A 27,629-nucleotide genomic window follows, 5' to 3' on the forward strand; every position below is an offset into this window, starting at 1 on the left:
GATTGGCTATAGCTTAAGTATTTGCATTATTTTAGAAAAGCCTAGTGATAGCTTATGGTGAACAAGGTTGGATTTATGATCTCAAAAGGAGAGAATTTAGCTTCAGGACCAAAGATGCAGCTTCACTCACTCAGAGCTTCATGCAGCAAAAGATTTATAAGGTGAAAAGGGGACAGAGAAAGCTTCTGACATAGACATCAGAAGGGGGCAAACTCAGCAAGGGATCTATATACTTTTTCAATTGGTTACTAGCAATAGATCAAAAGAATGTCTCAAGTTTGTAAAGGTCTTAACAGACCCACTCCCACAACATACATCTTAAGATAATAGGATTAGTCAGAAGATTTCTGTGAGGAAGGAGAAACATGTCCTCAAGCAAGATACATTGTTGTTACATAATCATTAGTACAGAGCTTAAGGAAAAACATACTTTGAGCAAGATGGGTTGTTTTGTTGTGTAATCATTAGCTCTGGGCTTAAAGGAAGTTAGTTTAAGGCAAAAATAGGTTGTTACCATAACAACTCAGAGCTTAAGAAAAAACATCTTATGTGACTAAGATGTAGGAATGTAGAAGAAAAAGTCCCTTCCTCCTCCTTGAGGGCCCTGGTTTCCTTATCAACCTACCTAAGAATTAGCTCTCTCACCTAAGTGTCTCTTTGTTACTGGTTGAGAAGGGAAGCAGAATATATCACCCCAAAATATGCCTCACTGTCATAAGGATTATCTTGAGCTGCTTGAAACAGCAGGCACTAGAAAAGCTCTGAAAACTAAGCAGAATTTTCTCTGTGTAAGGGGAAGTTACATTTAGAAGGGAAATCCCCATTTGTACAGATATATCGCTATACATACAAGGAAGAGAAGAATCACCCTAAATCATAAGAAATTATTATCTCTGCAGAAGGCACAGACTAAAACCTACAATAACAATCTTACCTTTTAATGCACTTTTCCTAATAACTTGCCATAACTCACTCCCCCACTTCCAAAATCTTTCTTCTGTCTTTAGCGGAATATAGGTCAGAGAAGGCAATGGCACCCCACTCCAGCACTCTTGCCTGGAAAATCCCATGGACGGAGGAGCCTGGTGGGCCGCAGTCCATGGGGTCGCTAAGAGTCAGACACAAGTGAGCAACTTCACTTTCACTTTTCACTTTCATGCATTGGAGAAGGAAATGGAAACCCACTCCAGTGTTCTTGTCTGGAGAATCCCAGGGATCGGGGAGTCTGGTGGGCTGCTGTCTATGGGGTCGCACGGAGTCAGACACGACTGAAGCGACTTAGCAGCAGCAGCAGCTGCAGGAGCTCATTTTGCTCTGGGGAAAATAAAGGGACTCTTCCTGACAGGCCCCAGCCACCCCAGCATGAGGCTTTTTGGAGCCAAGAAACATCCTGAGCTACAATCCATATTCTGCATCACTTGGGGGTGATTTGCTCCAGTTTGTGCAGGCTGAAATTTTCTCTCTATTCTATCCAGGCTCACTGCCTTGCAAGAACTGAGCCACTTTGGGCTCACTGTGAGCCAATCTGGGCTTAAGGCAGGAGGTATATTCTCCCACCACCACCCCCCATCCTCCCACCCCCAGGTAAAGCATTCAGAGATTCATTCTCTATTGACAGAAACTCCAAGGCAAGAATAACAGGGCAATTAAGGCAAGGAGGCTGGGCCCTGCTCAGACCACATATTTCTCATTCCCAAAGTCAGGAAACCTCCTTGACCATATAAGTGCAGAAAGTTTCCTTCGAGGTCAAAGGGGAGTGATGCTAACTAATGCCAGGCTACCCAGATGCCTCTTTGGTAAAATCCCTCTTGGCCAAGAAATGCTGGTACACACATGGGAGGAACCTGAGATATACCAGATACGGACTGTGAACCAGGCATATCAAAATGACTGGCCAAAGGAAACATGGAAGAAATACCCCATAAAAATAATTCAAACTACCATAAGGATGCTACTCAGCAACTCTCTCCCTGAGTCTGACTGTATGTCTATCCACACATACTGTATACTCTTTTTCCTCCTAAGAAATACTTTACTTGCTTCACTAATTTCCATCTTGGTGGAAATTCTTTTCTGCAAAGCCAAAGGGCCAGGGCCCTTGTCACTGACCACTGGTCTAGTGGCTAGGATCTGGTGCTTTTACTGCTATGACTCAGCTCAGTCTCTGGCTGGGAGCCCAAGCCTTGCTTCAAGACATTGAAGGCTGAGGCCACACAAGAGCAGGCTCATTGCAAGCCACTCTGGATCTTTCTTTCAAGAGCTGGGCCAATCTGTTTGGAGACCTCCACCTGACACTGGGAGTAAAATTTTGGACTATAACTCTTCTGATTTTCTGTCCCTGTGACCATACCATATTAGTTGTTGGTGTTTTTGTGTGTGTTGATTGAATTGGGAAGAGCCACTCTGGCTTGTGCAGGATGGGAAAATTCTACCTGCACCATCTGGGCTCACTTCCCTTTCAGGGACTGAACCATTCAGGACTGATTATGAGACACTCTAGATTCATTCTCTTTCAGGAGCCAGGTCAATCTGGAAGTCTCCATCTGGCACTGGAAGTGGAATTTGGGGGCTACAGCTTGTCTGATCTTTTGTTGGTGGAAACATATTTGTTGCTTTTAAGTATGTCTATGTGTATCAGTACTAGGATTGGCTGGTTGAGACATCCATGGCCTTTGAGCCCTGACAAGGGTGTTTTCCTTTATTGCATTGGCTTTGAATGTAGTGGAACATTGTTTGGAAATTTCCGTTTTCAGGCCTGCTGCTAAGTCACTTCAGTCGTGTCCGACTCTGTGCAACCCCACAGACGGCAGCCCACCAGGCTCCCCTGTCCTTGGGATTCTCCAGGCAAGAACACTGGAGTGGGTTGCCATTTCCTTCTCCAATGCATGAAAGTGAAAAGTGAAAGTGAAGTCACTCAGTTGTGTCCTACTCTTCGCAACCCCACGGATTGCAGCCCACCAGGCTCCTCTGCCCATGGGATTTTCCAGGCAAGAGTACTGGAGTGGGGTGCCATTGCCTTCTCCACTTTTGAGGCCTAGGGAACTGCAACCCTGAGACTCTCTTCTATATTGCACTGGTTTGCTATTTCACCATGAATAATTAAGTATGGGTGACAAGAGTGCTTTTATCTTGTAGTTCCCGCAGGGTGTTTATACTCCCATGAATGAAACCAATGCATATTTCTCTTCCTATGCCTTTGACATGTAGATCATGACATGTATCTGGTTTTAAGGAACTTTAAACTAATCATAATCTAACTTAAATTTTATTGATCACAGCAGTTGGTGTTGTGGTTTATTAAACATACCTTCTACATCTACGTTCACGATTGATAAGTGTAGTGTATTTAAGAGTCAAAATGGCAGCACCTATGGTTCAGACATCCAAAGTAAAAGCAGGTAGTGGTCACAGTGGCGGGAAATTCAGACACATTCATGACAAATTGAATTTTTCAAACTGTATCAGATTTGAGAACAGCATCAACAATCTTGTCACCTACCACCAACTATCCAACTGTCTGAGTCTGAGTCACTATACACACTCTGAAAATGACACTAATTTGCATAACTAGGATTACGGAAGTTGCCACATCCAGCATAATAATTTCAAATTCATTGGGGGTACCATGCAATCAAGAGTTCAATAGAAGTCCACAAGCTCCTGGCACACAGTAATCTCTATTCATCTTTTGTCCCTCAGCAGAAATAGGTTTTTAACTGCACCGCCACAACCACATCAAACATCAATCCTCCCCTGAAACCCTCTTCGCCACTCACCTCAGCATCAGCCCTGCCCAAGACCACCACCACATCAGCCTGAACCCTCACCATAATCCCACTCTCAGAGGCAGAAACCCTCGCTCAACTTCGGCTACCGACCCGGGCCCCGACACCCACCGCGACCCACACTCGCCCTATCCAACCTCACCTCCTACCACCACCCACAGCAGGAGAACCAGCACAAGCCCAGGAGCATCATCGTCGCCACCAGGGCCAGCAGCCACAGCCCCTCAGGAGGGAGGGAGGCGGGGGATGGGAGGCCTCACGCGGCTCGTGGTGGAAGAGGCTCGAGGTTGCCACTGTGGCCAAAAGGTTTGCCCCGGTGTACCGCGGAGGTGGCCTGAATCGGGCTTGGGCTAGAGGTGCAGGGTCCCGGGGGGCCTCTGGTGCAGAGCTTAGCAAGAGAAGGTTAAAAGGGTGGGAGGGCCGCGGGAGAGGACATCGGCAGGTGGCAGGGGTAGAGGAAGTAGAAAAGCTTCCCTAGTCGGGGAATCGAACCCGGGTAGCGCCAGTGAGATCGCCGAATCCTAACCATTTGACCACCAGGGAGCTTCGGGGTAAAGCCTTCGCCTGCTCACACTGAAACAAGGGACTACATGCCACACGCGAGCGCCCCTTGATGCCAACACACGGCCTTTGCAAGTCCAGCCGCTCACAGGCCCTGTCAGTACGCCAGCCCTGGCGTGCCGTCTTGCTTTCAGCACCCTCAAAACACTGTGCGCGCCGCCGCTTCGCCCACACACGCCAAAAGCCGCGGGGCCAGCGGGCTGGCTCCCCGCTCCCAGCTCTCTCTCCCCCGAACGCCCCTGCCGGGAGGACGGTGCAGCTCAGCAAAAGGTCGGCCAGCTGCGTTGGCCGGGAATCGAACCCGGGTCAACTGCTTGGAAGGCAGCTATGCTCACCACTATACCACCAACGCTACACAATGCTGATAACTTCCAGACGCAGGCCACAGGCTCGCCCCAGCATCCTCTCGCCGACGCCCCCACCTCCGCTTCCCTGCCCCGACGCGCCGTCAGCCGGACGCTCTGCTCCGCCGCCGGCGCCAGCAGCAGTTGCGCGGCGCCCCAACCGCGCAACCGTTAAGCAGCAAACGAGGTCAACCGGCCGGACCGCCACGGGACTGCGCTCCCGCAGCCTTGGGGGCCTCCGGCCCATCCTCCAGGAAGCGGCCCGAGAACGCCTCCGCCCTCACCAACTGCGGGCAACGCGGGGCACGCAGCTTCCCGCATCCAGCTGGCCAAAGCCCTTCTCCACCGGGCGCTGACCGCGGCCACTTCTAACGACGACTTAGGGACACGGGACCCAGCTGCCTGCACGCGTCGCGGCGCTGTGCCGAGCCGCACGGCGGGGGCGTCGCGAGCCTAGGAGCCCACTGAGGCAGCCAGTGGGGGTGGGTGCGTGGGCGGCCGGGCGCGCCGCAAGCTCCGGCTCTGGTCGGGCAAGGCCGTGGGGTGGCCAAGGAGGCCCTCGCTCGACCTTGGCGAACGTGCGCCCGGCGACCACAAAGGGCTCAGGCTGGAGGGCTGCACGGGGAGAGGGGGGTCGACGGTGGCTAGGCAGGGCACCGCGCCCTGGCGCCTCGCCCAAAGGCGGCGGGACGAGACCAAGGGCCCTTGGGGGCCTGGCGGCAGGACAGAGAGCGACCGCGGCCACCAAAAAGGGGGTGTGGCCTCCCCGTCGGGGAATCGAACCCCGGTCTCCCGCGTGACAGGCGGGGATACTCACCACTATACTAACGAGGACGGCGGCGACCGTCCTACCGCCCGGCCGCTCACCGGCTCTCGGGCTGCCTGCCGACGCGTCCCCCTGCCCAGCACGGGCCCCCGGCCACCGCGGGTCCCGACCCAACCGCGCACCCAACCAACCGCCTCGGTCACAGCGGCAGCCCGCCACCCCGACAGGGCCCCGGACCCCCGGGGCACTGGACACTCCCCAGTGCGCGCCGCCCCTTGCCTCCAACGCGGGCATTCCGCCGGCAGAAGGGGGCCCGAGAAGGAAAGCCAGGCTGCGAGGACACGGTGGGCGCGCGCCGGCCGGCGTCCGGCCAGGAGAGGCGCGGCTGGGGAGGGGCCGGCCCGCCCAGGGCCCGGCTGGGTCCGGGGCGCGACCCGCGGCCGAGCCAGGCGCCTCGGCCTGCGACCGCCGCGCGCCGGCTCCGTCGACACCCACCCCGGACGGCCGCCTGCCTGCCTGCCTGCCTGGCTGCCTGGCTGCCCGCCGCGGCGCAGCGCGCGGCCCGCCAAGGGCACCGGGGCTGGCGCCGCGTCGGGTCCCAGCCAGGCGAGCGGCCACGCGCCCAGCCAGGCCCGCCGTCAGGATGGCCGAGCGGTCTAAGGCGCTGCGTTCAGGTCGCAGTCTCCCCTGGAGGCGTGGGTTCGAATCCCACTCCTGACAAGCCAGCCTTTTGGCCCGCCGGACAAACGCACCCGTCCTCCCCGCGCCACTGCCTTTCTCCACACACGCGCTGCCTCCCGCCACCTGCACCCCCGCCCCAGGAACCTTCAGTCCTCCTCAGCGCATCCTTCCTCCCCAGCTGGCTGCAGCTGCAGCTGCAGCTGCTGGTTTTCCTGCCTCCCCGCTTCCCCCTCGCCCACCCTCGCCCACCCTCGCCCACCCTCCCACTTCCACTCCCACGGCCCCGCCCCGCCCCCGGCCGCGCCGAAGCACGCAGCCCCGCCGCGGGTGGCAAGCCCTCCTCGCGTCGCCGGCGCTCCGACTTCTGCCGGGAACGGCCAACTGGCTCTCGCAGCCTTGCTTCCACGTCCGCCCCCGGCCGCTCTCCCTCCGGCCGGCACCCTGTCCTCCGCAGCCGGCCCGCCGGCCCGCCTGCGCTCCCCAGCCACACCGAGGCGGCCGAGCCCCCGCCTTGCCCGCCAGGGGGGTGCTGCGTGCCCTCGACGCTTCTGCGCCTTGCGGCCTTGGCCGGGCCACACCTGCCTGCCGCCCGCCGGGGACACGTGCCTCCCAGCCTTCCTGCGGGCCAGCGAACACCGGTCTTCCTGGCACGAGTCCGTCCCGGGAAGGGTGCTCCTCTGGGGAGGGAGCGGAAGCCCTGCGTGCCCGTGCAGCCCACCCACAGGCGCCCGGCCGGCGCCCCCGCGCCCGTTCCCGGGGGAAGCCGCTGCCCGGGCCGCAGCCAAGCCCGCCTGCGCGCGCTCCCTGCCTCAGCCGGCAGTCCCCGAGCCAGGAGCCGCTCTGCCAAAGGGCCCCTCCTCACCAGCACCACCACCCCGTCAGAGCCGGACCTCGGGAGCGCGGGCCGCCAGAGCGCTCGAGCCGGGCTCACACGCCTTGGGGTCGGGACCCGGCGGTCGCTGAGAGGAACGTCGGCGCGCGGCCGCAGCGACCACGCGGCGCCTGCGCCTGCACCTGACAGGGATGCCGGCGCCGGGCAGACGGCGTCGGCTCCCGGCCCCCTCGGGCGACACCGACAGGGTCGCGGCGGCCGTGGTCGGCGCAGAAGGCGCGGGACGGGCCGAGTGGGTCCCTCCGAGAGCGCCGCGCCCTGGGGTCCTGCACGTGCCCGGATCCTGGCTTTCAGGTCGCGCCCCCCACCCCCCACCCCCAACCTCTATCTCCCGTCGTCTCCTGTTCCGATAGAGCAGATAGATGCCGACGGGCGACGGGCGAGCAGTGAGCAGTGCCGGGCGGGTGGCGGTCAGCGCCTCTGGGGCGGCGTCGGGCGGCTTTGGTCATCGGCGCATGGGTGGTTCAGTGGTAGAATTCTCGCCTGCCACGCGGGAGGCCCGGGTTCGATTCCCGGCCCATGCAGCCACAGCGTCCCCTTTTGGTCCCGCACTGCAGCCCCAGAGCCCAGCTAGGTCTGCCGGCTGAAAGGCGCTCCGGGCAGCGCTCCTGCAACCGCTGGCTGCTACCTGCCGCCCGCTGCCTCTCCCACGCAGACGCCCACCACCCCGCCCCGCCCCGCCCCACCCCACCCCACCCAGAAAAGGCCCTGCTGCCAAGCCTCCGTGGCCCCAAGCCCTGCGGGCTCAGCCGCCCGTGCGTCCAGGCACCTTTCTTGGGTTTGCTCGCTTCCTCACCCGGACCCAGCCGGGGGCTCAGGGATTGCCCTGGAAGGAATACCCCACGGCTGGCAGCCGCCCGCACCACCTCGTCACCTTTCACAACGTCCGTCTCCAAGCTCCCTGCCTCACTCTCCCCACACTCCGGAGAATCAATCACACTACGTTTGCACGGCCAGGAGCAAGGAAGTTGCCACATCTGGCAAGCATACATCCCTTTCGCCTGGAGGGTCCCTGGACCAGAGTCTTGCAGGAGGACTTCCAAAGAAGTCCACCAGCTCCCCGTCCCTCGGCAGAAATAGGTCCCCAACAGGGACGGCCTCACCGTCTCCAACATCACCCCATCCCCCTGAAACCCTGTTGCGCGCCACACCTCAGCATCAGCCCTGCCGCAAGAGCACCACCACCTCAGCCTGCACCCTCACCGTCCCCCGACTTCCCCAAACGCACCCCATCATCCCACCCCCACCCCGCTCGGCGCCTCCCCCATCTGCACACCCCCCCTCCTCCCCACGCCCAGTTCCTCCCTGAGCCAATCCAAATCCCAGTCTTGTCCAGGAACCTGCCTTTGCATTTGTCGCACTGGCCTGCCTCCCCCCACCCCCCACCCCAGGCCAGGGCCTGCCCCTCTTTCTGCGGCTTCCAACACGAGTAGAACTGATTTACAGTCCTGGGTTAGTCTCAGGTGCTCGGCAAAGGGATTCAGTCCCCTGTTCTTTTCCAGGTGATTTTCCAGTGTAGGTTAAGGTGAGACACGAATACAGTTCTCATGCTACAGAGGAAAGCTCTGTTGCTCATCGACTGTAAGCATAGTATTTCCTATCTCTTGATCCGACGCCAACTTCGTCCCTTCCCTGCCTTTCCCCTTGGGTAGCCCTGTGCACCTTTTCTCAAGGACGTCTCAAGGTCGGTTTCCCGTTGCACAGACATTCCTTTGTATTCGTTGTTCGAGTCCACAGAGCTTTGTCCCTCTCCACCCGACCCACTTCACTCAGTGGACCCTTCTGTGGGTCCGTCCGGCCTTGTGGCCCATGGCGATGGCTGCTCCTTCTTGATGGCTGCGTCACATTCCACGGTATGTATTTGCCTCACCTTCTCGTGCCGGCCACGGGCCGACCGGCACATGAGCGTTTCCCATGTCTCGGCTACGGCACCGAGGGCTGCGATGACCCTGGGGGATGCCCGCCTCTCTTCCCATTGGGCGTGCTGTCTTTTCCCGATGAGTAGCCGGGATTGGGTCTGCTGGATCACAAGGTAAGCTCTTCTTTTTCCTACTCTCGGACCGATCCTCGACTGACGGACTTCCCCGGAGTGGCAGTCGTTGTTCTGGAAGTGTAGAACAGCACGATCTACAGCCTGGTGCCCGTGTCCGCTGTACAGCGTTGTGATTCACTCCTGTGCATGTAGGATTAGGGTTTCAGATCGGTTTCCGTTACAGGTGATGACAGGATGTGGGATCTCATTCCCTGTAGCATCCCGTGTATCCTCGCTGCTCCTCTCCTTTCTAGGCAGTACTGGTACGGTACATCCGTTGAGCCCGGCTCCTCATCCATCCCTCCGTGCGTGACTCTGCCCTTGGGAAGCCCGAGGCTGCTTTCCCGAGTCTGAGAGTCTGTCGCTGGTTGGCACAGGGGTGAATATGTACAACACTTTAGATTCCCCCATCTGTGACCCTGTCTGTGTGACTTCCCTCACCAAGGGTAATATTCTGCAGCTCCAGCCGCTGTTGCTGCCAGTGACACTGCTTGACTCGTGTGGACGGCTCAGTGGCATCCCATTCTCTCCCTTTCTCTGGTATGGCACCTTCGTGGGTGAGCCGTTGGGGATGGGCACTAGGGTTTCCTCCACGTCTCGGCTACGGCAAACAGTGCTGCCATGACCGTGGGGTTGGCATGTGTCTTTCCGAATGAAGAGTTGCGGCTCTCACGGGTATGTACCCAGGGTGGGCTTGGGACAGCTCGCCTGTTTCCCGCTGACTTAGTTGCCTGTAGATTTCGTTTTCTTGTCAAAGCTTACTCGAATGTCGGAGTTGCGGTTGTTGCGGAAGTACAGTGGATTTCCAATATTGTGCTCGTTTCCGATGGACCGCAAAGTGATTCTGTTTCCCATGTACAGATTTTGGATTTCGTGTATGTTTTCAGATTCTTTTCCACTTGAGGGTACTCCAGGGTCCTGACGCTTATTCCCTGTGTTGAACTGGATCACCTGGGCGCTTCTCCCTCTATCCAGGGTCCTGCGTATCTGTTGGTCCCAGCTGCGCACTCGTCGCTGCAGCGCTGCCTTTCCGCTGGCGTTACCCTAAGGTGGTGTTCTGCGTGAGTGGGTTTCTCCCCGGCAAATAGCGTCGTTTTGCATTCTTTCACACGTTCCACATGTCTTTGTCCCACGCGGTCTGGCATTCTTCACCAAGTGTAAGAGTCTCTAGGTCCGTCATTGCTGGTGACAAATGGCAACACTTGGTTTACTTCTTTATGCCTGAGTGATGGTTCCATGCTACACCTGTGCCACCTCTTCTCGGGCCCGCCACGTGTGCATGGGCGCTGGGCCTTGCTCCGTGTCTTGGCGACGGCAAACAGTGCTGCCGTGTCCGTGGCGGTGTGCGGACCTCAGACCTCCCCGACGTTTGCCCTCTGCGGGTGTGTACCCTGGAGGGATGACTGTGCTCGGTCACATGGGTGCTCTCCTTGGTCCTCGTGAAATCTCAGCCACCCGAGCTCCCAACCACCACCCCCCATCCTACCCTGACCCCCCAGCCATGTCACACCCGAGACTGGACATTTGCTCCTGATGAGTGGTGACTTTGGTCTCTGGGGCGGTACGGCGGGCCCACCCACCCATCTCGGGCCAGTTCTGGCCCCCATCCGGCACTCCGTTTCTGTCGTTCGCTTGCCTGCGTCCTCAGCCCACCGCTGAGCCTGAGCAGCCTGCGGCACCGCGCACCAGTGTGGCTCGCCCGTTCACCCGCCACCCCGCCCAAATGGAGTGCTCTCGCACCATCTTCCTCACGCCACAGCACCCTCACTGTCACGGCCTGCCCTCTGCCTTTCCCTCCAGACTCCAGGCTCGGCCCCATGCCCCCACCCCCGCCGCCATCCCCCTGGAGCTCGGGCCACCCCTCACACGTCCTGCCCTGGCCTGGCCTGCCCTGCCCTGACGTTCACCAGCTCGGGCCTCCCTCCGGCTCCACAGGCCCACCCCGACCCCGCGCCCACCCCTACCTCCCGCAGATCCGTCCCGGCCTCTCACCTGCGCCTGGCACGGCTTCGCCACCGCGCCCATGCTTCTGCAGAGGGCCTGCTCAAGTGGCCTGCCGATCTTTGGGCCAGGTTCCCGCGAGCCCCACACGCCCCTTCCCGCCGGCCCTCCAGGCAGACCCCACCCAAGCACCCCCGGGCCTGCCTGCCAGCCCCTCGGCTCGCTGCCGCCCCCTCTGCCTGTGATCGCGCTGCCCAGGTCCCTGATCCACGTGGGGCGCCCACCAGCCAGGGCCCCAAGCACCTTCGTCCCATACTCTCCCCCACGCACGCTGACGCCCACGACACGGCAGGGGCCTCAAGGAGACCTCCTTTAACAACGACAAGCACACGTCGGGACACGGGGGCTCTTTTCCCAAAGGGGACTCGGCTTCGTGCCTTTCGCACCCAAATGTGCCGCCCTCTACGCACTTTGGTGACCTTCGTCGGCCGTCCACTTCACCTCCGAAGGACACAGTCCTTGAACAGACGTGAAATGAAACCCTTTGGGGATAGACGAGCCCGAGATTGGCCCAGGGGGAGGCTGTGGTGGGCGATTACCCTCGGGGAGAGTTCCTAGGGGAAGACGATGACAGGTAGGGGAGAGGGATAGAGTGGATCCTGGATAGACAGGTTAGAGAGAATGGGAAACTCTTAGATGTCATAACTAGGGGAGGGGTGCGTGGAACAGGGCGCTCTGTGTGTGTCCGTGTGTGCGCGCGCCCGAGTGCCCACCTTTGGTTACGAGTGGGGGAGGGAGGCCTGGGTAAACCTTGCCTCAGTCCGGTAGGCTTGAGAGCTGTGGTCAGGCAAGGGAAACACCCTGATGGTCGGGTTGTCCTCCCCGGCAGGCATCGCTGCCTCGAGCGCATCTGCCGCCTCCCGGCTGGTGGGCTAGCTTTTCCCAGCCGGGCCGGGCCGGCCCGGCCCGCCCCGCCCCGCCCGGATCTGCGAGCTCTCTCCCTTCCACTGCGCGGTGGTGGGATTCGCGGCACAGGTCCACATCCATCTTCACCCCTTGGCCTCGGGGAGAGCGAAGAAGAACTAAAGAGCCTCTTGAGGAAAGTGAAAGAGGAGAGTGAAAACGTTGGCTTCAAACTCAACATTCAGAAAACTAAGATCGTGGCATCCCGTCCCATCACTTCATGGCAAATAGATGGGGAAACAACAGAAAGCGGGCGAGACTTCATTTGGGGGGGCTCCCCCAAAGCACTGCAGACGCCGGCCGCGGCCGTGAAATGAAAAGACGTTCGCCTCCTTGGGAGAAAAGCTATGACCAATCTTGACAGCATGTCCAAAAGCAGAGACGAGGGGTGTGACGAGGGTCCGTCTCGTGAAAGCTACGGCTTCTCCGGCGGTCACGAAGAGATGTGAGAGGTGGAGTATAAAGAAGGCTGAGTGCCGAAGAATTGATGCTTTTGGACTGCGGTGTTGGAGAAGACTCTTGAGAGTCCCTTGGACTGCGAGGAGACCCAACCCGTCCATCCTAGAGGAAATCAGTCCTGGATATTCATTGGAAGGACTGAGGCTGAAGCTGAAACTCCGATCCTCTGGCCACCTGACCCGCAGGACTGACTCACGGGAAAAGACCCTGATGGAAGGCAGGAGGAGACGGGGACGACCCGACAGAAGATGAGAGGCTTGGATGGCATCCGCGACTGGACGGACGTGGGTCTGAGCAAGCCGCGCGAGTTGGTGATGGACAGGGAAGCCTGGGGCTGCTGCAGTGCCCTGAGTGACCGAACTGATCCCGATGCCTCCCGGGCGCCGTGGTCCGCCTCCCAGAGCCCAGTCCAGACCAGAACCCTCTTGGAGACACCAGCGGCATACGGGAGTCACAGCCAGCCCGGGACCTGGCACGCAGTGGCCAAGCCGCCCAGAGAGGTGGCTGGCGTGAGGGACATGGGAAGGCAGGCGTGTCCGTGGCCACTGGCCCCCACTCCCAGAGGCAGATCCCCCTCGCTCACCTTGGGCTGCGGCCACCGCCCCTGCCGCTGCTGGCCCCCGTTGGTGGTTGGGGACCACCGCAGCCCGCGCCCCTACCCCCGCGCCTACCCCCACCCGCCCTATCCAACCCCACCTCCCCACCCCCACCCACAGCAGGAGAACCAGCACAAGCCCAGGAGCATCACGGCCGCCACCAGGGCCAGCAGCCGCAGCCCCTCAGGAGGGAGGGAGGCGGGGCATGGGAGGCCTCGGGCCGGTCGTGGTGAAAGCGGCGCGGCGCGAGGTCGCCACTGCGGCCAAAAAAGCTTTGCCCCGGGGGACGGCGGAGGTGGCCTGAATCGCGCTTGGGCTGGAGGTGCAGGGTCCCGGGGGGCCTCTGGCGCAGTGCTGAGCTGCTAAGTCGCTTCAGTCCTGTCCGACTCTGTGCGACCCCATAGACTAGACGGCAGCCCACCAGGCTCCCCCGTCCCTGGGATTCTCCAGGCAAGGACACTGGACTGGCTTGCCATTTCCTTCTGCAATGCGTGAAAGTGAAAAGTGAAAGTGAAGTCGCTCGGTCCTATCGGACTTTTAGCGCCCCCATGGTCTGCAGCCTCCCAGGCTCCTCCGTCCATGGGATTTTCCAGGCAAGAGGACTGGAGTGGGTTGCCATTGCGTAGGCTAAAAGGCTGGGCGGGTCGCCGGCGAGGACCTCGGCAGGTGGCAGGCCTCCGGAGAGGAAGAAGAAAGGCTTCCCTGACCGGGAATCGAACCCGGGCCGCGGCGGTGAGAGCGCCGAATCCTAACCACTAGACCACCAGGGAGCGTCGGGGCACGGCCCTCGCCTGCTCCGGCTGAACCCAGCGCCTCCATGCCACCCGCCCGCGCCCCCTTGCTGCCCACACCCCGCCTTTGCAAGTCCAGCCGCCCGCCGGCCCTGTCAGTCCGCCTGCCCTGGCGTGCCGTCTTGCTTTCCGCACCCTCAAAACACTGCGCGCGCCGCCGGCTTCTCGCACACACGCCAAAAGCCGCGGGGCCAGCGGGCTGGCTCCCCGCACCCAGCTCTCTCTCCCCCCCGAACGCCCCTGCCGGGAGGACGGTGCAACTCAGCAAAAGGTCGGCCCGCTGCGTTGGCCGGGAATCGAACCCGGGTCAACTGCTTGGAAGGCAGCTATGCTCACCACTATACCACCAACGCTACACAGCCCGGGCGGCCTCCGGACGCCGGCCCCGGGCTCGCCCCAGCATACGCTCCCCGCCGCCGCCGCCGCCGCCGCCGCCGCCGCCTCCGCATCCCTGCCCCGACGCCCCGTCAGCCGGAGGCTCTGCGCCGCCGCCGGCGCCACCAGCAGCCGCGCGGCGCCCCATGCGCGCCAGCGCGACGCCGTTGCGTGGTCCACCGGCCCGACGGCCTTGCGGCCCTTCGCTCCCCGCCGCGGCCCGCGAACGCCTCCGCCCTCAGCCCCGGCGGGCAACGCGGGGCACGCAGCTTCCCGCACCCAGCTGGCCAAAAAAGCCCTTCTCCACCGGGCGCTGGGCGCGGCCACTTCCCACGACGACTTGGGGACACGGGACCCAGCTGCCTGCACGCGTCGCGGCGCTGTGCCGAGCCGCACGGCGGGGGCGTCGCGAGCCTAGGAGCCCACTGAGGCAGCCAGTGGGGGTGGGTGCGTGGGCGGCCGGGCGCGCCGCAAGCTCCGGCTCTGGTCGGGCAAGGCCGTGGGGTGGCCAAGGAGGCCCTCGCTCGGCCGTGGCGACCACAAAGGGCTCAGGCTGGAGGGCTGCACGGGGAGAGGGGGGGTCGACGGTGGCTAGGCAGGGCACCGCGCCCTGGCGCCTCGCCCAAAGGCGGCGGGACGAGACCAAGGGCCCTTGGGGGCCTGGCGGCAGGACAGAGAGCGACCGCGGCCACCAAAAAGGGGGTGTGGCCTCCCCGTCGGGGAATCGAACCCCGGTCTCCCGCGTGACAGGCGGGGATACTCACCACTATACTAACGAGGACGGCGGCGACCGTCCTACCGCCCGGCCGCTCACCGGCTCTCGGGCTGCCTGCCGACGCGTCCCCCTGCCCAGCACGGGCCCCCGGCCACCGCGGGTCCCGACCCAACCGCGCACCCAACCAACCGCCTCGGTCACAGCGGCAGCCCGCCACCCCGACAGGGCCCCGGACCCCCGGGGCACTGGACACTCCCCAGTGCGCGCCGCCCCTTGCCTCCAACGCGGGCATTCCGCCGGCAGAAGGGGGCCCGAGAAGGAAAGCCAGGCTGCGAGGACACGGTGGGCGCGCGCCGGCCGGCGTCCGGCCAGGAGAGGCGCGGCTGGGGAGGGGCCGGCCCGCCCAGGGCCCGGCTGGGTCCGGGGCGCGACCCGCGGCCGAGCCAGGCGCCTCGGCCTGCGACCGCCGCGCGCCGGCTCCGTCGACACCCACCCCGGACGGCCGCCTGCCTGCCTGCCTGCCTGGCTGCCTGGCTGCCCGCCGCGGCGCAGCGCGCGGCCCGCCAAGGGCACCGGGGCTGGCGCCGCGTCGGGTCCCAGCCAGGCGAGCGGCCACGCGCCCAGCCAGGCCCGCCGTCAGGATGGCCGAGCGGTCTAAGGCGCTGCGTTCAGGTCGCAGTCTCCCCTGGAGGCGTGGGTTCGAATCCCACTCCTGACAAGCCAGCCTTTTGGCCCGCCGGACAAACGCACCCGTCCTCCCCGCGCCACTGCCTTTCTCCACACACGCGCTGCCTCCCGCCATCTGCACCCCCGCCCCAGGAACCTTCAGTCCTCCTCAGCGCATCCTTCCTCCCCAGCTGGCTGCAGCTGCAGCTGCAGCTGCTGGTTTTCCTGCCTCCCCGCTTCCCCCTCGCCCACCCTCGCCCACCCTCGCCCACCCTCGCCCACCCTCCCACTTCCACTCCCACGGCCCCGCCCCGCCCCCGGCCGCGCCGAAGCACGCAGCCCCGCCGCGGGTGGCAAGCCCTCCTCGCGTCGCCGGCGCTCCGACTTCTGCCGGGAACGGCCAACTGGCTCTCGCAGCCTTGCTTCCACGTCCGCCCCCGGCCGCTCTCCCTCCGGCCGGCACCCTGTCCTCCGCAGCCGGCCCGCCGGCCCGCCTGCGCTCCCCAGCCACACCGAGGCGGCCGAGCCCCCGCCTTGCCCGCCAGGGGGGTGCTGCGTGCCCTCGACGCTTCTGCGCCTTGCGGCCTTGGCCGGGCCACACCTGCCTGCCGCCCGCCGGGGACACGTGCCTCCCAGCCTTCCTGCGGGCCAGCGAACACCGGTCTTCCTGGCACGAGTCCGTCCCGGGAAGGGTGCTCCTCTGGGGAGGGAGCGGAAGCCCTGCGTGCCCGTGCAGCCCACCCACAGGCGCCCGGCCGGCGCCCCCGCGCCCGTTCCCGGGGGAAGCCGCTGCCCGGGCCGCAGCCAAGCCCGCCTGCGCGCGCTCCCTGCCTCAGCCGGCAGTCCCCGAGCCAGGAGCCGCTCTGCCAAAGGGCCCCTCCTCACCAGCACCACCACCCCGTCAGAGCCGGACCTCGGGAGCGCGGGCCGCCAGAGCGCTCGAGCCGGGCTCACACGCCTTGGGGTCGGGACCCGGCGGTCGCTGAGAGGAACGTCGGCGCGCGGCCGCAGCGACCACGCGGCGCCTGCGCCTGCACCTGACAGGGATGCCGGCGCCGGGCAGACGGCGTCGGCTCCCGGCCCCCTCGGGCGACACCGACAGGGTCGCGGCGGCCGTGGTCGGCGCAGAAGGCGCGGGACGGGCCGAGTGGGTCCCTCCGAGAGCGCCGCGCCCTGGGGTCCTGCACGTGCCCGGATCCTGGCTTTCAGGTCGCGCCCCCCACCCCCCACCCCCAACCTCTATCTCCCGTCGTCTCCTGTTCCGATAGAGCAGATAGATGCCGACGGGCGACGGGCGAGCAGTGAGCAGTGCCGGGCGGGTGGCGGTCAGCGCCTCTGGGGCGGCGTCGGGCGGCTTTGGTCATCGGCGCATGGGTGGTTCAGTGGTAGAATTCTCGCCTGCCACGCGGGAGGCCCGGGTTCGATTCCCGGCCCATGCAGCCACAGCGTCCCCTTTTGGTCCCGCACTGCAGCCCCAGAGCCCAGCTAGGTCTGCCGGCTGAAAGGCGCTCCGGGCAGCGCTCCTGCAACCGCTGGCTGCTACCTGCCGCCCGCTGCCTCTCCCACGCAGACGCCCACCACCCCGCCCCGCCCCACCCCACCCCACCCAGAAAAGGCCCTGCTGCCAAGCCTCCGTGGCCCCAAGCCCTGCGGGCTCAGCCGCCCGTGCGTCCAGGCACCTTTCTTGGGTTTGCTCGCTTCCTCACCCGGACCCAGCCGGGGGCTCAGGGATTGCCCTGGAAGGAATACCCCACGGCTGGCAGCCGCCCGCACCACCTCGTCACCTTTCACAACGTCCGTCTCCAAGCTCCCTGCCTCACTCTCCCCACACTCCGGAGAATCAATCACACTACGTTTGCACGGCCAGGAGCAAGGAAGTTGCCACATCTGGCAAGCATACATCCCTTTCGCCTGGAGGGTCCCTGGACCAGAGTCTTGCAGGAGGACTTCCAAAGAAGTCCACCAGCTCCCCGTCCCTCGGCAGAAATAGGTCCCCAACAGGGACGGCCTCACCGTCTCCAACATCACCCCATCCCCCTGAAACCCTGTTGCGCGCCACACCTCAGCATCAGCCCTGCCGCAAGAGCACCACCACCTCAGCCTGCACCCTCACCGTCCCCCGACTTCCCCAAACGCACCCCATCATCCCACCCCCACCCCGCTCGGCGCCTCCCCCATCTGCACACCCCCCCTCCTCCCCACGCCCAGTTCCTCCCTGAGCCAATCCAAATCCCAGTCTTGTCCAGGAACCTGCCTTTGCATTTGTCGCACTGGCCTGCCTCCCCCCACCCCCCACCCCAGGCCAGGGCCTGCCCCTCTTTCTGCGGCTTCCAACACGAGTAGAACTGATTTACAGTCCTGGGTTAGTCTCAGGTGCTCGGCAAAGGGATTCAGTCCCCTGTTCTTTTCCAGGTGATTTTCCAGTGTAGGTTAAGGTGAGACACGAATACAGTTCTCATGCTACAGAGGAAAGCTCTGTTGCTCATCGACTGTAAGCATAGTATTTCCTATCTCTTGATCCGACGCCAACTTCGTCCCTTCCCTGCCTTTCCCCTTGGGTAGCCCTGTGCACCTTTTCTCAAGGACGTCTCAAGGTCGGTTTCCCGTTGCACAGACATTCCTTTGTATTCGTTGTTCGAGTCCACAGAGCTTTGTCCCTCTCCACCCGACCCACTTCACTCAGTGGACCCTTCTGTGGGTCCGTCCGGCCTTGTGGCCCATGGCGATGGCTGCTCCTTCTTGATGGCTGCGTCACATTCCACGGTATGTATTTGCCTCACCTTCTCGTGCCGGCCACGGGCCGACCGGCACATGAGCGTTTCCCATGTCTCGGCTACGGCACCGAGGGCTGCGATGACCCTGGGGGATGCCCGCCTCTCTTCCCATTGGGCGTGCTGTCTTTTCCCGATGAGTAGCCGGGATTGGGTCTGCTGGATCACAAGGTAAGCTCTTCTTTTTCCTACTCTCGGACCGATCCTCGACTGACGGACTTCCCCGGAGTGGCAGTCGTTGTTCTGGAAGTGTAGAACAGCACGATCTACAGCCTGGTGCCCGTGTCCGCTGTACAGCGTTGTGATTCACTCCTGTGCATGTAGGATTAGGGTTTCAGATCGGTTTCCGTTACAGGTGATGACAGGATGTGGGATCTCATTCCCTGTAGCATCCCGTGTATCCTCGCTGCTCCTCTCCTTTCTACGCAGTACTGGTACGGTACATCCGTTGAGCCCGGCTCCTCATCCATCCCTCCGTGCGTGACTCTGCCCTTGGGAAGCCCGAGGCTGCTTTCCCGAGTCTGAGAGTCTGTCGCTGGTTGGCACAGGGGTGAATATGTACAACACTTTAGATTCCCCCATCTGTGACCCTGTCTGTGTGACTTCCCTCACCAAGGGTAATATTCTGCAGCTCCAGCCGCTGTTGCTGCCAGTGACACTGCTTGACTCGTGTGGACGGCTCAGTGGCATCCCATTCTCTCCCTTTCTCTGGTATGGCACCTTCGTGGGTGAGCCGTTGGGGATGGGCACTAGGGTTTCCTCCACGTCTCGGCTACGGCAAACAGTGCTGCCATGACCGTGGGGTTGGCATGTGTCTTTCCGAATGAAGAGTTGCGGCTCTCACGGGTATGTACCCAGGGTGGGCTTGGGACAGCTCGCCTGTTTCCCGCTGACTTAGTTGCCTGTAGATTTCGTTTTCTTGTCAAAGCTTACTCGAATGTCGGAGTTGCGGTTGTTGCGGAAGTACAGTGGATTTCCAATATTGTGCTCGTTTCCGATGGACCGCAAAGTGATTCTGTTTCCCATGTACAGATTTTGGATTTCGTGTATGTTTTCAGATTCTTTTCCACTTGAGGGTACTCCAGGGTCCTGACGCTTATTCCCTGTGTTGAACTGGATCACCTGGGCGCTTCTCCCTCTATCCAGGGTCCTGCGTATCTGTTGGTCCCAGCTGCGCACTCGTCGCTGCAGCGCTGCCTTTCCGCTGGCGTTACCCTAAGGTGGTGTTCTGCGTGAGTGGGTTTCTCCCCGGCAAATAGCGTCGTTTTGCATTCTTTCACACGTTCCACATGTCTTTGTCCCACGCGGTCTGGCATTCTTCACCAAGTGTAAGAGTCTCTAGGTCCGTCATTGCTGGTGACAAATGGCAACACTTGGTTTACTTCTTTATGCCTGAGTGATGGTTCCATGCTACACCTGTGCCACCTCTTCTCGGGCCCGCCACGTGTGCATGGGCGCTGGGCCTTGCTCCGTGTCTTGGCGACGGCAAACAGTGCTGCCGTGTCCGTGGCGGTGTGCGGACCTCAGACCTCCCCGACGTTTGCCCTCTGCGGGTGTGTACCCTGGAGGGATGACTGTGCTCGGTCACATGGGAGCTCTCCTTGGTCCTCGTGAAATCTCAGCCACCCGAGCTCCCAACCACCACCCCCCATCCTACCCTGACCCCCCAGCCATGTCACACCCGAGACTGGACATTTGCTCCTGATGAGTGGTGACTTTGGTCTCTGGGGCGGTACGGCGGGCCCACCCACCCATCTCGGACCAGTTCTGGCCCCCATCTGGCACTCCGTTTCTGTCGTTCGCTTGCCTGTGTCCTCAGCCCACCGCTGAGCCTGAGCAGCCTGCGGCACCGCGCACCAGTGTGGCTCGCCCGTTCACCCGCCACCCCGCCCAAATGGAGTGCTCTCGCACCATCTTCCTCACGCCACAGCACCCTCACTGTCACGGCCTGCCCTCTGCCTTTCCCTCCAGACTCCAGGCTCGGCCCCTTGCCCCCACCCCCGCCGCCATCCCCCTGGAGCTCGGGCCCCCCCTCACACGTCCTGCCCTGGCCTGGCCTGCCCTGCCCTGACGTTCACCAGCTCGGGCCTCCCTCCGGCTCCACAGACCCACCCCGACCCCGCGCCCAGCCCTACCTCCCGCAGATCCGTCCCGGCCTCTCACCTGCGCCTGGCACGGCTTCGCCACCGCGCCCATGCTTCTGCAGAGGGCCTGCTCAAGTGGCCTGCCGATCTTTGGGCCAGGTTCCCGCGAGCCCCACACGCCCCTTCCCGCCGGCCCTCCAGGCAGACCCCACCCAAGCACCCCCGGGCCTGCCTGCCAGCCCCTCGGCTCGCTGCCGCCCCCTCTGCCTGTGATCGCGCTGCCCAGGTCCCTGATCCACGTGGGGCGCCCACCAGCCAGGGCCCCAAGCACCTTCGTCCCATACTCTCCCCCACGCACGCTGACGCCCACGACACGGCAGGGGCCTCAAGGAGACCTCCTTTAACAACCACAAGCACACGTCGGGACACGGGGCTCTTTTCCCAAAGGGGACTCGGCTTCGTGCCTTTCGCACCCAAATGTGCCGCCCTCTACGCACTTTGGTGACCTTCGTCGGCCGTCCACTTCACCTCCGAAGGACACAGTCCTTGAACAGGCGTGAAATGAAACCCTTTGGGGATAGACGAGCCCGAGATTGGCCCAGGGGGAGACTGTGGTGGGCGATTACCCTCGGGGAGAGTTCCTAGGGGAAGACGATGACAGGTAGGGGAGAGGGATAGAGTGGATCCTGGATAGACAGGTTAGAGAGAATGGGAAACTCTTAGATGTCATAACTAGGGGAGGGGTGCGTGGAACAGGGCGCTCTGTGTGTGTGTGTGTGTGTCCGTGTGTGTGTGTGCGTGCGCCCGAGTGCCCACCTTTGGTTACGAGTGGGGGAGGGAGGCCTGGGTAAACCTTGCCTCAGTCCGGTAGGCTTGAGAGCTGTGGTCAGGCAAGGGAAACACCCTGATGGTCGGGTTGTCCTCCCCGGCAGGCATCGCTGCCTCGAGCGCATCTGCCGCCTCCCGGCTGGTGGGCTAGCTTTTCCCAGCCGGGCCGGGCCGGCCCGGCCCGCCCCGCCCCGCCCGGATCTGCGAGCTCTCTCCCTTCCACTGCGCGGTGGTGGGATTCGCGGCACAGGTCCACATCCATCTTCACCCCTTGGCCTCGGGGAGAGCGAAGAAGAACTAAAGAGCCTCCTGAGGAAAGTGAAAGAGGAGAGTGAAAACGTTGGCTTCAAACTCAACATTCAGAAAACTAAGATCATGGCATCCCGTCCCATCACTTCATGGCAAATAGATGGGGAAACAACAGAAAGCGGGCGAGACTTCATTTGGGGGGGCTCCCCCAAAGCACTGCAGACGCCGGCCGCGGCCGTGAAATGAAAAGACGTTCGCCTCCTTGGGAGAAAAGCTATGACCAATCTTGACAGCATGTCCAAAAGCAGAGACGAGGGGTGTGACGAGGGTCCGTCTCGTGAAAGCTACGGCTTCTCCGGCGGTCACGAACAGATGTGAGAGGTGGAGTATAAAGAAGGCCGAGTGCCGAAGAATTGATGCTTTTGGACTGCGGTGTTGGAGAAGACTCTTGAGAGTCCCTTGGACTGCGAGGAGACCCAACCCGTCCATCCTAGAGGAAATCAGTCCTGGATATTCATTGGAAGGACTGAGGCTGAAGCTGAAACTCCGATCCTCTGGCCACCTGACCCGCAGGACTGACTCACGGGAAAAGACCCTGATGGAAGGCAGGAGGAGACGGGGACGACCCGACAGAAGATGAGAGGCTTGGGTGGCATCCCCGACTGGACGGACGTGGGTTTGAGCAAGCCGCGCGAGTCGGTGATGGACAGGGAAGCCTGGGGCTGCTGCAGTGCCCTGAGTGACCGAACTGATCCCGATGCCTCCCGGGCGCCGTGGTCCGCCTCCCAGAGCCCAGTCCAGACCAGAACCCTCTTGGAGACACCAGCGGCATACGGGAGTCACAGCCAGCCCGGGACCTGGCACGCAGTGGCCAAGCCGCCCAGAGAGGTGGCTGGCATGAGGGACATGGGAAGGCAGGCGTGTCCGTGGCCACTGGCCCCCTCTCCCAGAGGCAGATCCCCCTCGCTCACCTTGGGCTGCGGCCACCGCCCCTGCCGCTGCTGGCCCCCGTTGGTGGTTGGTGACCACCGCAGCCCGCGCCCCTACCCCCGCGCCTACCCCCACCCGCCCTATCCAACCCCACCTCCTCACCCCCACCCACAGCAGGAGAACCAGCACAAGCCCAGGAGCATCACGGCCGCCACCAGGGCCAGCAGCCGCAGCCCCTCAGGAGGGAGGGAGGCGGGGCATGGGAGGCCTCAGGCCGGTCGTGGTGAAAGCGGCGCGGCGCGAGGTCGCCACTGCGGCCAAAAAAGCTTTGCCCCGGGGGACGGCGGAGGTGGCCTGAATCGCGCTTGGGCTGGAGGTGCAGGGTCCCGGGGGGGCCTCTGGCGCAGTGCTGAGCTGCTAAGTCGCTTCAGTCCTGTCCGACTCTGTGCGACCCCATAGACTAGACGGCAGCCCACCAGGCTCCCCCGTCCCTGGGATTCTCCAGGCAAGAGGACTAGAGTGGGTTGCCATTGCGTAGGCTAAAAGGCTGGGCGGGTCGCCGGCGAGGACCTCGGCAGGTGGCAGGCCTCCGGAGAGGAAGAAGAAAGGCTTCCCTGACCGGGAATCGAACCCGGGCCGCGGCGGTGAGAGCGCCGAATCCTAACCACTAGACCACCAGGGAGCGTCGGGGCACGGCCCTCGCCTGCTCCGGCTGAACCCAGCGCCTCCATGCCACCCGCCCGCGCCCCCTTGCTGCCCACACCCCGCCTTTGCAAGTCCAGCCGCCCGCCGGCCCTGTCAGTCCGCCTGCCCTGGCGTGCCGTCTTGCTTTCCGCACCCTCAAAACACTGCGCGCGCCGCCGGCTTCTCGCACACACGCCAAAAGCCGCGGGGCCAGCGGGCTGGCTCCCCGCACCCAGCTCTCTCTCCCCCCCCCGAACGCCCCTGCCGGGAGGACGGTGCAGCTCAGCAAAAGGTCGGCCCGCTGCGTTGGCCGGGAATCGAACCCGGGTCAACTGCTTGGAAGGCAGCTATGCTCACCACTATACCACCAACGCTACACAGCCCGGGCGGCCTCCGGACGCCGGCCCCGGGCTCGCCCCAGCATACGCTCCCCGCCGCCGCCGCCGCCGCCGCCGCCTCCGCATCCCTGCCCCGACGCCCCGTCAGCCGGAGGCTCTGCGCCGCCGCCGGCGCCACCAGCAGCCGCGCGCCGCCCCATGCGCGCCAGCGCGACGCCGTTGCGTGGTCCACCGGCCCGACGGCCTTGCGGCCCTCCGGCCCTTCGCTCCCCGCCGCGGCCCGCGAACGCCTCCGCCCTCAGCCCCGGCGGGCAACGCGGGGCACGCAGCTTCCCGCACCCAGCTGGCCAAAAAAGCCCTTCTCCACCGGGCGCTGGGCGCCGCCACTTCCCACGACGACTTGGGGACACGGGACCCAGCTGCCTGCACGCGTCGCGGCGCTGTGCCGAGCCGCACGGCGGGGGCGTCGCGAGCCTAGGAGCCCACTGAGGCAGCCAGTGGGGGTGGGTGCGTGGGCGGCCGGGCGGCCGGGCGCGCCGCAAGCTCCGGCTCTGGTCGGGCAAGGCCGTGGGGTGGCCAAGGAGGCCCTCGCTCGGCCGTGGCGACCGTGCGCCCGGCGACCACAAAGGGCTCAGTCAGGCTGGAGGGCTGCACGGGGAGAGGGGGGTCGACGGTGGCTAGGCAGGGCACCGCGCCCTGGCGCCTCGCCCAAAGGCGGCGGGACGAGACCAAGGGCCCTTGGGGGCCTGGCGGCAGGACAGAGAGCGACCGCGGCCACCAAAAAGGAGGTGTGGCCTCCCCGTCGGGGAATCGAACCCCGGTCTCCCGCGTGACAGGCGGGGATACTCACCACTATACTAACGAGGACGGCGGCGACCGTCCTACCGCCCGGCCGCTCACCGGCTCTCGGGCTGCCTGCCGACGCGTCCCCCTGCCCAGCACGGGCCCCCGGCCACCGCGGGTCCCGACCCAACCGCGCACCCAACCAACCGCCTCGGTCACAGCGGCAGCCCGCCACCCCGACAGGGCCCCGGACCCCCGGGGCACTGGACACGCCCCAGTGCGCGCCGCCTCTTGCCTCCAACGCGGGCATTCCGCCGGCAGAAGGGGGCCCGAGAAGGAAAGCCAGGCTGCGAGGACACGGTGGGCGCGCGCCGGCCGGCGTCCGGCCAGGAGAGGCGCGGCTGGGGAGGGGCCGGCCCGCCCAGGGCCCGGCTGGGTCCGGGGCGCGACCTGCGGCCGCCGCGCGCCGACTCCGTCGACACCCACCCCGGACGGCCGCCTGCCTGCCTGCCTGCCTGGCTGCCTGCCGCGGCGCAGCGCGCGGCCCGCCAAGGGCACCGGGGCTGGCGCCGCGTCGGGTCCCAGCCAGGCGAGCGGCCACGCGCCCAGCCAGGCCCGCCGTCAGGATGGCCGAGCGGTCTAAGGCGCTGCGTTCAGGTCGCAGTCTCCCCTGGAGGCGTGGGTTCGAATCCCACTCCTGACAAGCCAGCCTTTTGGCCCGCCGGACAAACGCACCCGTCCTCCCCGCGCCACTGCCTTTCTCCACACACGCGCTGCCTCCCGCCGCCTGCACCCCCGCCCCAGGAACCTTCAGTCCTCCTCAGCGCATCCTTCCTCCCCAGCTGGCTGCAGCTGCAGCTGCAGCTGCTGGTTTTCCTGCCTCCCCGCTTCCCCCTCGCCCACCCTCGCCCACCCTCGCCCACCCTCCCACTTTCACTCCCACGGCCCCGCCCCGCCCCCGGCCGCGCCGAAGCACGCAGCCCCGCCGCGGGTGGCAAGCCCTCCTCGCGTCGCCGGCGTTCCGACTTCTGCCGGGAACGGCCAACTGGCTCTCGCAGCCTTGCTTCCACGTCCGCCCCCGGCCGCTCTCCCTCCGGCCGGCACCCTGTCCTCCGCAGCCGGCCCGCCGGCCCGCCTGCGCTCCCCAGCCACACCGAGGCGGCCGAGCCCCCGCCTTGCCCGCCAGGGGGGTGCTGCGTGCCCTCGACGCTTCTGCGCCTTGCGGCCTTGGCCGGGCCACACCTGCCTGCCGCCCGCCAGGGACACGTGCCTCCCAGCCTTCCTGCGGGCCAGCGAACACCGGTCTTCCTGGCACGAGTCCGTCCCGGGAAGGGTGCTCCTCTGGGGAGGGAGCGGAAGCCCTGCGTGCCCGTGCAGCCCACCCACAGGCGCCCGGCCGGCGCCCCCGCGCCCGTTCCCGGGGGAAGCCGCTGCCCGGGCCGCAGCCAAGCCCGCCTGCGCGCGCTCCCTGCCTCAGCCGGCAGTCCCCGAGCCAGGAGCCGCTCTGCCAAAGCGCCCCTCCTCACCAGCACCACCACCCCGTCAGAGCCGGACCTCGGGAGCGCGGGCCGCCAGAGCGCTCGAGCCGGGCTCACACGCCTTGGGGTCGGGACCCGGCGGTCGCTGAGAGGAACGTCGGCGCGCGGCCGCAGCGACCACGCGGCGCCTGCGCCTGCACCTGACAGGGATGCCGGCGCCGGGCAGACGGCGTCGGCTCCCGGCCCCCTCGGGCGACACCGACAGGGTCGCGGCGGCCGTGGTCGGCGCAGAAGGCGCGGGACGGGCCGAGTGGGTCCCTCCGAGAGCGCCGCGCCCTGGGGCCCTGCACGTGCCCGGATCCTGGCTTTCAGGTCGCGCCCCCCACCCCCAACCTCTATCTCCCGTCGTCTCCTGTTCCGATAGAGCAGATAGATGCCGACGGGCGACGGGCGAGCAGTGAGCAGTGCCGGGCGGGTGGCGGTCAGCGCCTCTGGGGCGGCGTCGGGCGGCTTGGGTCATCGGTGCATGGGTGGTTCAGTGGTAGAATTCTCGCCTGCCACGCGGGAGGCCCGGGTTCGATTCCCGGCCCATGCAGCCACAGCGTCCCCTTTTGGTCCCGCACTGCAGCCCCAGAGCCCAGCTAGGTCTGCCGGCTGAAAGGCGCTCCGGGCAGCGCTCCTGCAACCGCTGGCTGCTACCTGCCGCCCGCTGCCTCTCCCACGCAGACGCCCACCACCCCGCCCCACCCCACCCCACCCAGAAAAGGCCCTGCTGCCAAGCCTCCGTGGCCCCAAGCCCTGCGGGCTCAGCCGCCCGTGCGTCCAGGCACCTTTCTTGGGTTTGCTCGCTTCCTCACCCGGACCCAGCCGGGGGCTCAGGGATTGCCCTGGAAGGAATACCCCACGGCTGGCAGCCGCCCGCACCACCTCGTCACCTTTCACAACGTCCGTCTCCAAGCTCCCTGCCTCACTCTCCCCACACTCCGGAGAATCAATCACACTACGTTTGCACGGCCAGGAGCAAGGAAGTTGCCACATCTGGCAAGCATACATCCCTTTCGCCTGGAGGGTCCCTGGACCAGAGTCTTGCAGGAGGAGTTCCAAAGAAGTCCACCAGCTCCCCGTCCCTCGGCAGAAATAGGTCTCCAACAGGGACGGCCTCACCGTCTCCAACATCACCCCATCCCCCTGAAACCCTGTTGCGCGCCACACCTCAGCATCAGCCCTGCCGCAAGAGCACCACCACCTCAGCCTGCACCCTCACCGTCCCCCGACTTCCCCAAACGCACCCCATCATCCCACCCCCACCCCGCTCGGTGCCTCCCCCATCTGCACACCCCCCCCTCCTCCCCACGCCCAGTTCCTCCCTGAGCCATTCCAAATCCCAGTCTTGTCCAGGAACCTGCCTTTGCATTTGTCGCACTGGCCTGCCTCCCCCCACCCCCCACCCCAGGCCAGGGCCTGCTCCTCTTTCTGCGGCTTCCAACACGAGTAGAACTGATTTACAGTCCTGGGTTAGTCTCAGGTGCTCGGCAAAGGGATTCAGTCCCCTGTTCTTTTCCAGGTGATTTTCCAGTGTAGGTTAAGGTGAGACACGAATACAGTTCTCATGCTACAGAGGAAAGCTCTGTTGCTCATCGACTGTAAGCATAGTATTTCCTATCTCTTGATCCGACTCCAACTTCGTCCCTTCCCTGCCTTTCCCCTTGGGTAGCCCTATGCACCTTTTCTACGTCTCAAGGTCGGTTTCCCGTTGCACAGACATTCCTTTGTATTCGTTGTTCGAGTCCACAGAGCTTTGTCCCTCTCCACCCGACCCACTTCACTCAGTGGTCCCTTCTGTGGGTCCGTCCGGCCTTGTGGCCCATGGCGATGGCTGCTCCTTCTTGATGGCTGCGTCACATTCCACGGTATGTA

General features: G+C 63.9%; 14 non-coding genes across 14 annotated transcripts; 6 read left to right on the forward strand and 8 right to left on the reverse strand.

Moving 5' to 3' along the window:
* Window positions 1-4,626: 4,626 nt before the first annotated feature.
* Window positions 4,627-4,698, reverse strand: TRNAG-UCC (transfer RNA glycine (anticodon UCC)). The gene has a single exon. It is a non-coding gene; the product is annotated as a tRNA-Gly (tRNA).
* Window positions 4,699-5,452: 754 nt separating this feature from the next.
* TRNAD-GUC (transfer RNA aspartic acid (anticodon GUC)) lies at window positions 5,453-5,524 on the reverse strand. The gene has a single exon. It is a non-coding gene; the product is annotated as a tRNA-Asp (tRNA).
* A 569-nt stretch (window positions 5,525-6,093) lies between these two features.
* TRNAL-CAG (transfer RNA leucine (anticodon CAG)) lies at window positions 6,094-6,176 on the forward strand. Its single transcript has one exon. It is a non-coding gene; the product is annotated as a tRNA-Leu (tRNA).
* Window positions 6,177-7,482: 1,306 nt separating this feature from the next.
* TRNAG-GCC (transfer RNA glycine (anticodon GCC)) lies at window positions 7,483-7,553 on the forward strand. Its single transcript has one exon. It is a non-coding gene; the product is annotated as a tRNA-Gly (tRNA).
* Window positions 7,554-13,718: 6,165 nt separating this feature from the next.
* TRNAE-CUC (transfer RNA glutamic acid (anticodon CUC)) lies at window positions 13,719-13,790 on the reverse strand. The gene has a single exon. It is a non-coding gene; the product is annotated as a tRNA-Glu (tRNA).
* Window positions 13,791-14,092: 302 nt separating this feature from the next.
* On the reverse strand, window positions 14,093-14,164 carry TRNAG-UCC (transfer RNA glycine (anticodon UCC)). Its single transcript has one exon. It is a non-coding gene; the product is annotated as a tRNA-Gly (tRNA).
* A 731-nt stretch (window positions 14,165-14,895) lies between these two features.
* On the reverse strand, window positions 14,896-14,967 carry TRNAD-GUC (transfer RNA aspartic acid (anticodon GUC)). The gene has a single exon. It is a non-coding gene; the product is annotated as a tRNA-Asp (tRNA).
* Window positions 14,968-15,536: 569 nt separating this feature from the next.
* TRNAL-CAG (transfer RNA leucine (anticodon CAG)) lies at window positions 15,537-15,619 on the forward strand. The gene has a single exon. It is a non-coding gene; the product is annotated as a tRNA-Leu (tRNA).
* Window positions 15,620-16,935: 1,316 nt separating this feature from the next.
* TRNAG-GCC (transfer RNA glycine (anticodon GCC)) lies at window positions 16,936-17,006 on the forward strand. Its single transcript has one exon. It is a non-coding gene; the product is annotated as a tRNA-Gly (tRNA).
* Window positions 17,007-23,039: 6,033 nt separating this feature from the next.
* On the reverse strand, window positions 23,040-23,111 carry TRNAE-CUC (transfer RNA glutamic acid (anticodon CUC)). The gene has a single exon. It is a non-coding gene; the product is annotated as a tRNA-Glu (tRNA).
* Window positions 23,112-23,415: 304 nt separating this feature from the next.
* On the reverse strand, window positions 23,416-23,487 carry TRNAG-UCC (transfer RNA glycine (anticodon UCC)). The gene has a single exon. It is a non-coding gene; the product is annotated as a tRNA-Gly (tRNA).
* Window positions 23,488-24,246: 759 nt separating this feature from the next.
* On the reverse strand, window positions 24,247-24,318 carry TRNAD-GUC (transfer RNA aspartic acid (anticodon GUC)). Its single transcript has one exon. It is a non-coding gene; the product is annotated as a tRNA-Asp (tRNA).
* Window positions 24,319-24,854: 536 nt separating this feature from the next.
* Window positions 24,855-24,937, forward strand: TRNAL-CAG (transfer RNA leucine (anticodon CAG)). The gene has a single exon. It is a non-coding gene; the product is annotated as a tRNA-Leu (tRNA).
* Window positions 24,938-26,236: 1,299 nt separating this feature from the next.
* On the forward strand, window positions 26,237-26,307 carry TRNAG-GCC (transfer RNA glycine (anticodon GCC)). Its single transcript has one exon. It is a non-coding gene; the product is annotated as a tRNA-Gly (tRNA).
* The last annotated feature ends 1,322 nt before the right edge of the window (window positions 26,308-27,629 follow it).

Source organism: Bubalus kerabau, chromosome 6 (genome assembly GCF_029407905.1).
Source record: "Bubalus kerabau isolate K-KA32 ecotype Philippines breed swamp buffalo chromosome 6, PCC_UOA_SB_1v2, whole genome shotgun sequence".
Classification (NCBI taxonomy): domain Eukaryota; kingdom Metazoa; phylum Chordata; class Mammalia; order Artiodactyla; family Bovidae; genus Bubalus; species Bubalus kerabau.